Consider the following 13,529-nt stretch of genomic DNA (forward strand, 5'->3'; position numbering starts at 1 on the left):
CTTTGTCTATCTACCCTATCCATGCCCCTCATAATTTTGTAAACCTCTAATAAGGTCACCCCTCAGCCTCCGACGCTCCAGGGAAAACAGCCCCAGCCTGTTCAGCCTCTCCCTATAGCCCAAATCCTCCAACCTGACAACATCCTTGTAAGTCTTCTCTGAACCCTTTCAAGTTTCACAACATCTTTCTGATAGGAAGGAGATCAGAATTGCATGCAATATTCCAACAGTGGCCTAACCAATGTCCTGTACAGACACAACATGACCTCCCAACTCCTGTACTTAATACTCTGACCAATAAAGGAAAGCATACCAAATGCCTCCTTCACTATCCTATCTACTTGTGACTCCACTTTCAAGGAGCAATGAATCTGCACTCCAAGGTCTCTTTGCTCAGCAACACTGCCTAGGACCTTACCATTAAGTGTATAAGTCCTGCTAAAATTTGCTTTCCTAAAATGCAGCACCTTGCATTTGTCTGAATTAAACTCCCATCTGCCTCTTCTTAGCCCATTGGCCTATCTGGTCAAGATCCTGTTGTAAACTGAGGTAACCCTCTTTGCTGTCCACTACACCTCCAATTTTGGTGTCATCTGCAAACTTACTAACTGTACCTCTTATGCTCGCGTCCAAATCATTTATGTAAATGACAAAAAGTAGAGGGCCCAGCACCGACCCTTGTGGCACTCCACTGGTCACAGGCCTCCAGTCTGAAAAACAACCCTCCACTACCACCCTCTGATTCTACCTTTTGAGCCAGTTCTGTATCCGAATGTCTAGTTCTCCCTGTATTCCATGAGATCTAACCATCAGTTTACCATGGGGAACCTTGTCGAATGCCTTACTGAAGTTCATATAGATCACATCTACTGCTCTGCCCTCATCAATCTTCTTTGTTACTTCATTGTATCAAAGTGTAGATTCCAGTTGTGTCCAGTCCTGTCTACATATGTGAAAGTCTGGTGAAAGAGGTCATGTCTGTGGAGAAGACCATGTCCAGAATCTGAGAACTAAATATTTGGAATTGTTTAAAGAGAGCATGTTACTGGATTCAGTGCCAACTTGCTTTCCTATGCAATTGAATGTTTTTGGTAATCCTTATAATGACAGTGTCAAATGATTCACTCCCCACTTGCCCTCAAACTCTCCTTGCCCCTCTACCCCAGTAACCATGGGACAACACCAGTAGTTTGGTAAAATCCACCTTTTCTTTATTTTTTTTTTGTCCTTGACATATGAGAATTGCCAACAGGGCCATCATTTACTGTCCTTAAAGTAATGATGAGCTGTTTGCTGCTCCTGCTGGTGAAGGTACACCCACAGTTCTGTTCTGTAGCAGATTGCACACCTAATGTTCTTGGGTCATTTCAGACAGCAGCTAAGAATTAGTAATATTGCTGTGGATCGGTGGTGTGTGTATTAAGAAGATTTGATTTAATTTATTGGTGTCACATGTACCTAAGTGCAGTGAAAAATTTTGTTTTGCTTGCAGTACAGGCAGATCATAAACTTCAAGGACAAACAGATCGTAAGGTGTTTAGACAGAGTGAGGCATACAAAGTTATGGCTGCACCCAAGTTGTCCAAAAGCAAGATCAGCGTTAAAAATCACAACACCAGGTTATAGTCTAACAGGTTTGATTGGAAGCACTAGCTTTTGGAGCACCGCTCCTTCATTAGGTTCATCAGACAACCACCTGATGAAGGAGCGTCGCTCCGAAAGCTAGTGCTTCCAATTAAACCTGTTGGACTATAACCTGGTGTTGTGAGATTTTTAACTTTGTACACCCCAGTCCAATACCGGCACCTCAATCAAGATCAGCATTAGCTTTAAAATTTGAGAGACCCATTCAGCAGTCTAATAACAGTGGGGAAACTATTGGTGCATGTGTTTAAGCTTTGGTACTTTCTGCCTGAGGGGAATGGTTGGAAGAGATTATAACAGGGTAGGAGGGGTCTTCGATGTTAGCAGCTTTTCTGTGGAATTATATTCCAGATTTGTTCTTTAACTGAATCTAAATTTCCCAACTGCCATTGTGGGTTTTGAACTGCTATGTATGGAGCATTATTCCAAACCTCTGGAGTAAATAGTCCAGTAGTATTGCCACTGTGCTGTTGACCCTGCATTCTGTCCTGATTTGGGCCTAGCATGTATTCAGTTGTCCATAGAAGTCTACTTGTGTCTTGACTGGGAAACTTGATAAGCTCCTTGCTGATCTCACTTTTGAGAGGGAACTATAAGCTATAGGAGCAGCATTAAATCTCTTGGTCCACTATGTCTGCTGTTCTATTCAATCATGGTTGATATGTTTCTCAACCCCTTTCTCCTGCTTTGTCCCTGTAACCTTTTGATTCCCTTACTAATCAAGAGCCTATTTATCTTTGTCTTAATTATACTCAATGACTTGGTTTCCACAGTTTTCTGTGGCAATGGGTTCCACAGATTCTTCACACTCTAGCTGAAGACATTTCAGTTCTAAAGGCTTCACTTTAGATCACCCCGGCTCCTAGTCTCTCTCAGTAGTGGAAATATCTTCTCCACATTCACTCTATCCAGACCTCTCAGTATTCTTTAAGTTTCAGTGAGATCCACCTTATCCTTATAAACTCCATTGAGTACAGACCTAGAGTCCTCAATTGCACCTCATATGACAAGTTCTTACTCCCAGGATCATTCTTGTAAACTTTCTCTGGACCTTCTCCAGGTCCGTACATCTTTCCTGGGATACAGGGCCCAAAATTGCTCACAATATTCGACATGTAGTCTGACCAGAGCCATATACAGCCTCAGCAGTACATCTGTATTCTTGTATTCTAGCCCTCTCAAAATAAATGCTAACATTGTATTTGCCTTCAACCCAGATGGCCTCCTCCTTCAAAGCCTGCAATTTCCCCTCCGACATGGTCGGCGACGCTCTCCACCGCATCTCCTCCACTTCCCACACCTCCGCCCTTGAACCCCGCCCCTCCAATCGCCACCAGGACAGAACCCCACTGGTCCTCATCTTCCACCCCACCAACCTCCATATACATCATATCATCCTCCGTCATTTCCGCCACCTCCAAACAGACCCCACCACCAGGGATATATTTCCCTCCCCACCCCTATCAGCATTCAGGAGAGACCAATCCCTCTGCAACTCCCTCGTCAGGTCCACATCCCCCACCAACCCATCCTCCACTCCCGGCACCTTCCCCTGCAACCGCAAGAAGTGCAAAATTTGCGCCCACACCTCCCCCCTCACCTCCCTCCAAGGCCCCAATGGATCCTTCCAAATCTGTCGCAAATTCACCTGCACCTCTACACACATCATTTACTGTATCCGTTACACCCGATGTGGTCTCCTCTACTTTGGGGAGACAGGCCGCCTACTTGCGGAATGTTTCAGGGAACACCTCTGGGACAACAGAACCAACCAACCCAACCGTCCCATGGCTGAACACTTTAACTCCCCCTCCCACTCCACCAAGGACATGCAGGTCCTTGGCCTCCTCCATTGCCAGACCCTGGCCACGTGACGCCTGGAGGAAGAGCACCTCATCTTCCGCCTAGGCACCCTCCAACCACACGGGATAAATGTAGATTTCTCCAGCTTCCTCATTTCCCCTCCCCCCACCTTATCTCAGTCCCAACCTCCGGATTCAGCACTGCCTTCTTGACCTGCAATCTTCTTCCCGACCTCTCCGCCCCCACACCCTCTCCAGCCTATCACCCTCACCCTCACCTCCTTCCACCTATCATATTCCCAGCGCCCCTCCCCCAAATTCCCACCCCCCTACCTTTTATTTCAGCCCGCCTGGCACACCAGCCTCATTCCTGAAGAAGGGCTTATGCCCAAAACGTCGATTCTCCTGCTCCTCGGATGCTGCCTGGCCTGCTGTGTTTTTCCAGCATCACATTTTTCAACTCTGGTCTCCAGCATCTGCAGTCCTCACTTATTCCTAAGTTCCATAATAATACCCTCTATAAGGTCCTATAGAGAACTATTTCAGGTTTATCCAGTGCCTGGATAGTGAGTTCATTATAAAATGAATTGCAATCAAAACTAGTCTGACTCATTTGAACCATAATTGAGCATTGGAAAAAAACTTAGATCAGCAGATTATCTGCACATCAATACTTCATTGTGTAATTGTTTACTGCCAACTGTTTTATATTTGTAACATTGGTTGATAGCTGTGAAAGGATTTCTTGTATGGTGGGGGCATTTTATTTATTCTTTCATGGGATGTGGGTATCACTGGTCAGGCCAGCATTTATTGCAGATCCCCTATTGCCCTTGGGACGGTGCCTCCTTGAACTGCGGCAGTCCCATGTGGTGAAGGTACTTCCACAGTGCGGTTAGAGAAGGAGTGGGTCAGCATGGAAAGGCTGAACATGAAGTCATCTTTAGAGTTTATATTGTCACCAAGCAAAGATAATAAACAAAACAAATTTTAGAGCTACAGTTATTTTTATTAGATCACCCTGCTGGAGCCTTCCCCTCTGCCAACCATTGTACAGTAACTTTGGTGGGAACCTTTGCAGTGTAGGTGGTTGTCCTGTTCAGAACGGAGTGTGCAGCAAATGGCTTCCAAAGGAAGGCCAACTAAATTCTATAAATATAGAATTGCTATTGGACATTTATTGTTGAAATCTTAAGCTCTTGTTTCAGCCTTATCCTGAGGTCGAGTGCTTGGAAGCAGAAGTGATTTGCTTGAATGTGCGCAGAAATGATGAGAGATTCAAAGTTTAAGTTTGTATCTACTAATTAACTCTTTCTTCGGTGTACCATTGAATGAATACACAAATAAATAAAGGCCTCCCTCCAAAATCTTTGATTCACTCGTCAAACAATGCCTAGCCTAACTCGGCATGAATATGTTCAATGACCCAGACTTCTCTACTGTCTGTAGAAGAGAATCTCACTGATTGACCCTTTTGAGAGAAGAGATTCCTCCACATCTTGGTCTTGAATAGGAAACCATTTATTTTTAAAATGTGCCCCGAGATCTAGATTCTCTAACAAGCCCCCTCAGGGTCTGCCATCTTTGAATAAGATCTGCTCTATTTGACTGAAAACCAGTTGCTTGCAAAATGTCATTGGCCAATAATTCACCCACATTAAGCTTCCCTCATTGTTTGCCAGGATTCAAGTGATTGTTCAATGTTAATTGCCTCTCTCCTGCTTCTGAAAATTTCTGATATTTTATCCCTGCCATCTTCACAGAAGCTTATGTATAGTGGTCATCTGTTGGCAAAGACCTGGCCTATTTCTTAGCTTCCTTCCTTGCACTGCTTTTTGACATGCATCCTTGGCCTACTTCCTGACCTCTAGTCTTGCCAACGTTCAGGACGTGGCCTGAGTACCCCTCTGAGCCTCTAATCTTCACTCAGCATGTACCATTTTGTCTACACCCGGCCTCCACTGTCTGCTGATCTTGGACTCTTTTCAGTTCAGTTTGCCCTGTCCTCCTTCCAGGCCACAAAATTAAACCAGTCTAAAAATAAAATTCTCTAACCTGAGTAAACGCTATGCAAGATTTCCATGGTACACCAGCTCAGGCCTGAGCTCTGAAAATATAAACTAATGTAAAAAGACATGTGTCTTTTGAAATTATTCATTAGTTATTTGTACAATTGCATCTTTATATTTTGACCTTGTTTAAGGAATAATTCATACAAGGTAATTGGTCCAGCAACCGCAGTTCACTAGCAGTGAGAACTTTACAATCTTTAGTCCCTCCGTTTGCCTACTGAGCCCTGCTCTGTCATTCAGGAAAGTGTCTGTTTTAGTTAACCTGCTCAGGCATTTTGTAAGATACTTCCTGCACAGATGAGACTTGAACTCAGACCTCTGGCATAGAGGCAGGGACACCACCACTGTGTTGCAAGAGCCTGAGGAATGTCACTGTTGTTATTTAATCAATTTGTTCAGATTTTTTATGGTACACAACCAGGCAGGTGGGACTCGAGCCTAGTTCTCCTGGCCAAGGCTTTGTTCTCCAATAAATATCTGATCTGTGAAACAGACGCCTTCAAACTCAGCCATGTGCTTGCTATTAGTTGACATCTGAGTGAATAGGTAAGAATACAATTAATCCTAAAAGGAGTTGCATGAATAAAAATGATTGATCAACAGTTCAAGGAGCATTATAGTTAATTTTTTGTAAATTCCAGAATAACACTAGGTCTGTTTGAATTATATATAGATAGTGTCCAAGCATTTTAGTTGGGTAGCATGCTGTAAAAATTTGGCTGTTCGCATGACTATATAGTTTGGTGGGAGTAGAAGGTATAGTTTGTTAGGTAGTGTGCAGATTGAAGAACATTTATAATTAAGACTGTTTGTGGGATCTGTGCTACTTACTGTTTGATGAGCTGCTATCCTGTTTTGCATAGTGAGAAGTGAATTCTGAAAATTGGTGGCCAATTAATTCATAATTGTTTGGTTTAAAGGTGAAAAATGTCGTTAACAGCTCTGTGAAAGGAAAGGTAATTTTATTTTATCATTGTAAACAACTGGTGCCCAGAAGAGATCATTATCTTGATTAGTTTGGGTCTTTCAAGCAAACAAACATTCCATGATTTCCAACATCAGGGACATTTTTCAATTGTTTCTTCATCTTCTAGTAGAGTTGGCCCCAATCTCAAATTGAGTGACAACTTTTAGGTTCTGATCCAACACAATCTAGCTTATCCCCAACCCTGCTTTGCACACTCCAACAGCATAACTGTCTACTGGATGTAAGTTTGCTCTGAGCTGATTTTAATGCCATCCTGTTTAGTTATACAATAATTGGTTGAAGTTGCAGCAACAACAATGCACATATTATGTGCAAGAATCATAGCAAACTCTATCGAATGGGATGTAGGTGATTAATGGTGTGGCAACAGTGGTGGATCATAGTAGGATGAAATACAATTGCTTAGAGTGAATGGAAGGCAGAGTTTACAGGGTTAGACGGAATTACCATGAAGTAGACAATTATTGAGTTTTGAGAAGATTTGTGGCTCAGGTTGAGGTTCTAGATGTAAGTTTGCTTGCTGAGCTGGAAGGTTTGTTTCCAGACATTTCATCACCATACTCTGTAACATCATTAGTGAGCCTCTGGTGAAGCCTTCACTGGAGGCTTATTGATGGTGTTACCAAGTATGGTGACAAAACATCGGAAAACGAACCTTCCAGCTCAAAGCAAACTTACATCCAGTAGACAGTTATGCTGTTAGAGTGTGCAAAGCAGGGTTGGGGATAAGCTAGATTGTGTTGGATCAGAACCTAAAAGTTGTCACTCAATTTGAGATTGGGGCCAACTCTACTAGAAGATGAAGAAACAATTGAAAAATGTCCCTGATGTTGGAAATCATGGAATGTTTGTTTGCTTGAAAGACCCAAACTAATCAAGATAATGATCTCTTTTGGGCATCAGTTGTTTACAATGATAAAATAAAATTACTGTTCTGTTCAAAAACAAAGACTTGGGCAAAATTATTTTGCGAGGACTCTGACCTTGTTCTTTTTTTTTAATCAGTGATGTTGAAAATAAATATTGAATTTAATGTTGCCCTTTACTCCTTGGGTGCTCACATACACAAGTAGTTTTCCTACCAACAGGATAAACTTTATTTTCTGTCTTTGAGCTAATCCTGCCTCTTCTGGGAAAGGCAAATGAGAAAAGCTCAGGACAGTCCAAACAAGCAACATATACTTTCCTTGACAGAATGGGCAAAAGTAAATCTGTGAATCCATACCCAACCTTGAGATATTGTTAGTTAATATTTGCCAAGCAGAAAGGACTATGTAAATTTGGTGCATGACTAGATGCAATTCCATAGCAACATCTTTACCAAACACAGTCCACTTGACCATCAATCAACACTCTCCTCATACATTATAAATGTTGTTTACCCTTTACATGGATATGTCTTGTAAACTGTTATGATGAGTGCAAGATGAATAGCTTTAACAAAAAGTCTTTTATTTCAGCAATAATTGAGATTTGTACTCCATTCTCCAGCCTCTACTATGTAAAACATACTTTATAGAAATATATAAACAAGGTCAGAAAGGCCTTCACATTATAGTTGATCTAATCCTCACAAAAAAATCAAATCACAAGGGAAGATGAGAAAGCATTCAATTTACTAAAGTTTAAGTTCTCGTGACTTTCTTGAAATTTGATCCGATCACTATCTTGGTCACTAGATGGCAGTAAAGTGCATGGCATTGATTCATAATCACTCTCCCCACAGACTGATGAAGTCTAACTAGGCTTGAGGGTGTTCTTGGTTTTAAAACTTTTAAATTAGAAGTCCTGATCATTTGAGTTGCAAACCTATAGACTGACTTAAAAATTGCATTTAAAAGGGAAACATTTTGCTATTTGATATTTAAGAACTGGAATAGCATAAGATTTTATGCAGTGCAGCCCATTGTGAAAATAATGTTACCTGTTTTACACTTCAGTAATTCAAATGATTAATCTTTTGCCTTCCAGATATTGATAGCTTGCGATCTATGAAGAGCTAACACATACAAACAAATATCACTATTTAAAAACGCATTGTTGTGTTCATTATACTGGGTATCTTCTCCTGGAACTGAAATCTTTTAATTGACCAATACGTTGTCCTTTTTAGTGTGTAGTTGTGTAGATCAAAATGATCAGCATATGTTTGAAGGTTTCTATTTTCATGCTTCATTGCATGATGCAGATCAGGTTGATTATTAAGCAGGCCTGTATTATATTCATGTTTGTTTATTATTGTGGTCCCAAATGGGTCTAGCAAGATGCATTAATGCAGCAAGCATCAAAATAATAAAAGTTTATTGCTGATGTTTCCACTTGCTTGAACCTCAGTGAGCAAGACAGATTAGTTTTGGTCATCGTAAGATGTTAAGACTAAGCTGCTAATTGCTGTTTCATATTAGAGCTTATTGCAACACAATCCCAGCAAAATGCATCATTTCCACTATGATATGATATGGTATGGTGTGATGTGACCACTACCCTTTTGCTACAACTGAGATTGAAGGAGTGCACTGCCCCTCTCTACTGAACTGGTCACAACATATATTTAAATAATTTAGCCAATGATATACCTTCTCTATTTTAGATTTCGAATAAAAGATCTATCAGCCAGGTTTCTTTAATGAAAAGAAAAAGGCAATTCTTTTATCATAAAAGAAGAGTTATTTAGCAAAGATGCAGAGCTGGTTAACACAGTTTGAAATATAGAAATCTAAATAACCCAACATGTACACATGCAAACAGGCACTGGGGAGCAAAAAGAAACATTTTCTGCAGAGATTGACTTTGGTGTGGGATGGGAGGTGGAAATTATTCAATGTTTAACTTTTGAAGGAAACACGAATAAAGCTAAAAATGACTAAGATGGTTTTCAATTGATGTCCTGAGATATGTAGGTGGATATCACCAAACACAGGTATGTGTCTCTGGAACCTTTAACTTAGAAATTGTTGCAGAGGGCTTTATTTTGGATACTTTTCAGGGAGAGAAACTAGATCAGGGTTTCAGTTCTCATACTGAACTCACAGCAAGGGTTTTTTTTTGAAAAGCAGAGCCTGAACTGGATATTCTCTCTCTCAATAAGCTGTGACCCAACTGAAATCCAAATGATCGTTTAAAAAAAATGTTAGCCAAGTCAGGTGGAGTCCAAGTAACTAGCTTAAGATATGTGCTTTTGAAAAGAATGTTGCATTGTTCTTTTCATGACCTTTTTTTTTAAAAAAAAACAAACCAGTCCAGGAATCCAAATGCACTTGTGCCTACTACCCCGAAACATGGATCCCCAAAAGGAAAAATTAATAATGAAACATCTACATAGTGTTATAGTCTAGGGGGGAAAAGAAGGCCATTTTTAATTGACCAAAGCTGCATTTGTCGTGTAGTTCATTTCATCCAAACAAATGTTCAGTTATCTTGATGGTTGATTGTTCATTGTAGCTCATGTAAATAAATTGAACTTTTTTTTAAGGAAGCTCACACTCTTCTTTCAGACTATGCTGTACAAACATAGTTAAATTTTAATAGGGGAACTCTGAATGAATTCCAGACCACAAAGTAATCACAGTTCCTAACTACATTCAGCGCATCCTAGTTCTGGGATTATTGCCTGCACCAGTGCATCTGTAAGTCTGTACTAAGACTTGATCACCTGAACTACACAGTAATATTTATTATGCTAGGGCTGTTTTCTCTCGAAGAGTGAAGACCGAGGAAGGCCCTGATGGAGGCCAGTTTGATGGGATTTAGTAGTGTAGACGCAAAGGTGGTGTTTCCACTTGTGGCCAAGAGCAAAAATTGGCCATAAATACAATAACTAATAAATTCAATATGGAGTCCAGGCAATACTATTTCAATGAAAACATACAGTGTATCTTACAGCCACAGGGAGCAGTTGAGGTGAATACTCATTGAAAGCTAGCAAAAGATTGGAGGAAGAAAGAAATAGGATATGTAGATGGGATTTAATCACGAAGGTGCTTGGGGTTTTAGAGCATTGTCATTCTGTGGCTCACTGGAGCTAAACATGCAGTCTTTGTTCTGTAGATACTTTAGTAGATGAAGAAGAACTTGCTGATAGCAAATTATCTGTTATCAGTTCAAGTACGTAGTCCTCATCCCTACTTGTACTCTCTGCTTTAAATTGGTATTGCAAATTAACCTTGTACCATGGTAAGATCATGCCTCGGACACCCCTTACCCAGATTGAAAAGCAAAATTCCCTCCAGACCTTCCTAGTAAATCGGCCCTCTGACACAAATAATTTATTTTGTGGCACTTTTTGTATTTTCTCCTGTGCTTCTTGGAATCCAGGTCTGACCATGGTGCTGAAGGTGTGGCTTGACTAGAGCTCTGTTCTTGAAGTTAGCCAGGACTTCCTTGGACTTGTACTTTGCTATTGCTTTGACACTTTATTGGTCTTTGTTGTTCAACATTTGTTGAATGTCCATGTCTGTAGTTAGAGCAAAATACTGTGAATGCCAGGAAACTGAAATGAAAACAGAAAGTAAGTGCTGGTAAAGTTCAGCACACCTGGCAGCTTCTATGGGGAGAGAAAGAGAGTTAAGACTGCGAGTCGTATTGGATTCAAAATGATAACTCATTGTCTCTCTCCACACCATCTCCAGATTAGTTGAGTTTTTCCAGCCCCTTCTATCTTTCGATTGCACAAAACTCTATCTGCATTCTTTGTTATTTCAGTGTCATTCGTAACATAAACTTGTTGTCCATGTTCCCTTTCTGGTGAAGAAAGTTACGTTTTCCCACATCAATAGTTCAGACTTGTTTCAAATGTCTTTGGCAAGATTTAGGCTGCCTGTTTAAATTTCACTGCCCCCCCCCCCCATTTACCATTCTTTGCAATTGTAGCCATTTTATGTTGAGTTGCTGAATGTAAACCATTGTATTTTAAATGTAAATTAGAAACAGTAGCATGCTCCGTACTGAAATGATTTCTGTTAAGAAAGGAAATTTAGATTACTGAGGAATTGAAATAGAATCTTAATGTATCTGTTCTTTATATAGTTGACAGCTCCCTTTAAAAAAAGGCTTCTTCACTTATATCAACACTGGGGGAAGTACAGAATTCTCATAATTGTTGTCATTTGGCAAAGGGTTATTTTGTTTTTGGAATTCTTGACCTGGCAGTATCTCGTTGTTTGGTGACTGACTGACTGTTTGCTGTGGATAAATGATTTTTTAAAAATGAAAGATGTTGTTTGGTACTGTCATGTGTGAAATCAATGTTGGTAGTTTTCTAATCTAACTGTAGTCCCATTGAAAGTGACATAGGTGAGAATAACACTTCAACTTCTAATTTGTACCTTTTCCATCCCTGAAGAGCTGGGATATAAAATTACGTTCAGATATGGATTTATATCTTTAAGGAATGAACTAAAATGTTCCACACAGCATTTTATTTGAGGGGAAAAAAAAAGGCAAAACCTTCAGTTAAGAAAGAGAATTAATTATTGCTAATTTTAAAAGAGAAAGCTCCCCTGCAAGAGAATGCACCTTCTAATTAACTTTGGGGATAATGTTTGGTTTAAAAGACACTGTCTAATCTCCCATTGATCCTTGGACACAGTTTCTGGGGAGTTCAGCTATTTTCTGACAGGGAGCCAGCAGCCAGATGCAGTCAGAAAAGAGTTGTTTTTGATTTATTGAATTCATTTGCTGAACTTTAAAGGAATGGTCAATTTGTTTTAAGCCATCAAATGCAGAAGACCTTGTAGGAAGTTACCAATGTAAAGTGACAGTCAAAGCACCTCAGGTGACATTTAATGCCATTTGTGGGGGTGAGCATTTTAGTCGGGTGTGTGGGTCCCTGATACTATCTCTTCTCCAGCCATGCCTGGACGTCCAATGGACAGCCTTCCTACCTGTCATAAATTGAGACCTTTTAAACTGGGCAATTAACACCCACTTCAGCAACATCCTGTTGCTGCTGGCATCAACCCAGCAATGGTTGGGGGTTTTCATCATGAGTGAAGTATGATGGGTAAGTGCTTGCAGAGGTTTCGTTGCAAGCTCCTTTCGGGTGGTCCCTCATTCAAAGGCACAGTGCCTGATCCAGGGACTGACAAGGAATTGAGGTGTACTATCCCCCACATCCATCATTCACTCAGCATGGTGGGATGCAGCAATCATTCCCAACCTTGGGTGGGTTGGACTCATTGCGTTACCAGCCATGCCTCTGTCAGGTTGAGCTCCCAGAGAGTAGAACGTCAGCTCCCAGGATCCTGGGGAAGACCCTCGATGTCCAATTGCCAGAAGTTAGCACACTTTCCCTGAAAGTAAACAAAAGTAAGCTTGCACTCTCACCAAGTGAAACCAAATCCTTGTCATTTCAATTGAAAATTTCTCTTGTTCCATTCTCTGTTAGATTTTTAATTCCAGTCAAGATATAATATTTTGATAGTGTCTGTGACGTTATTTCTCACTGAACGGTCTGGAGGCAGAACAGAATTTTTTGGCGAGTTTTGCTGCAAATGTTGGATTTTGCAGCAAGCAAGATCTATTTTTGGTCTATTTTAAAAAGCAGTGTCTATTTTTTAGGAATCTATTTAGGAAGAGAGTGCAGCAACGTTTCCTGTTAAAAGCAGTGTGAATTCTCCAGCAAAATGCAGGAGCAGATGATAATTAACAGCACACAATGTGCACAAAGTTAATAATCATTTGCAGCAGTGTGGTCCCGAAGTGTGATTCACAAGGCAATTGTGCTAACATCACCACCTTGGCTGGGAACAATGGTGTCACTAAATGCACTCATTGATGCATTCAATATTTGAGCCCAAGTCAGTGTTGATCTAACATAGCCGGGCATATCATGTGCCTGGTGATTTTTGACCATCAATAATTTACAGTTATCATAGAATCCCTCCAGGCCCTTTGGCCAAGCAAGTGCATCTAGCCTACCCATCCTGAACACTATGAGGAATTTAGCATGACCATTCACCTAAGCTGCACATCTTTGGATTTAAGCAAGAAAATCTCCCAAGTGCATCAAAATATAATATAAGA

At 40.6% G+C, this 13,529-nt stretch overlaps 1 protein-coding gene across 18 annotated transcripts in view; it reads left to right on the forward strand.

The window, feature by feature from the left end:
• Window positions 1-13,529, forward strand: part of mef2aa (myocyte enhancer factor 2aa) — a 224,971-nt gene that overhangs the window by 196,354 nt on the left and 15,088 nt on the right. The gene's annotated exons all lie outside the window — the stretch shown is intronic.

This window comes from Hemiscyllium ocellatum, chromosome 39 (assembly GCF_020745735.1).
Source record: "Hemiscyllium ocellatum isolate sHemOce1 chromosome 39, sHemOce1.pat.X.cur, whole genome shotgun sequence".
In the NCBI taxonomy this organism is placed as follows: Eukaryota; Metazoa; Chordata; class Chondrichthyes; order Orectolobiformes; family Hemiscylliidae; genus Hemiscyllium; species Hemiscyllium ocellatum.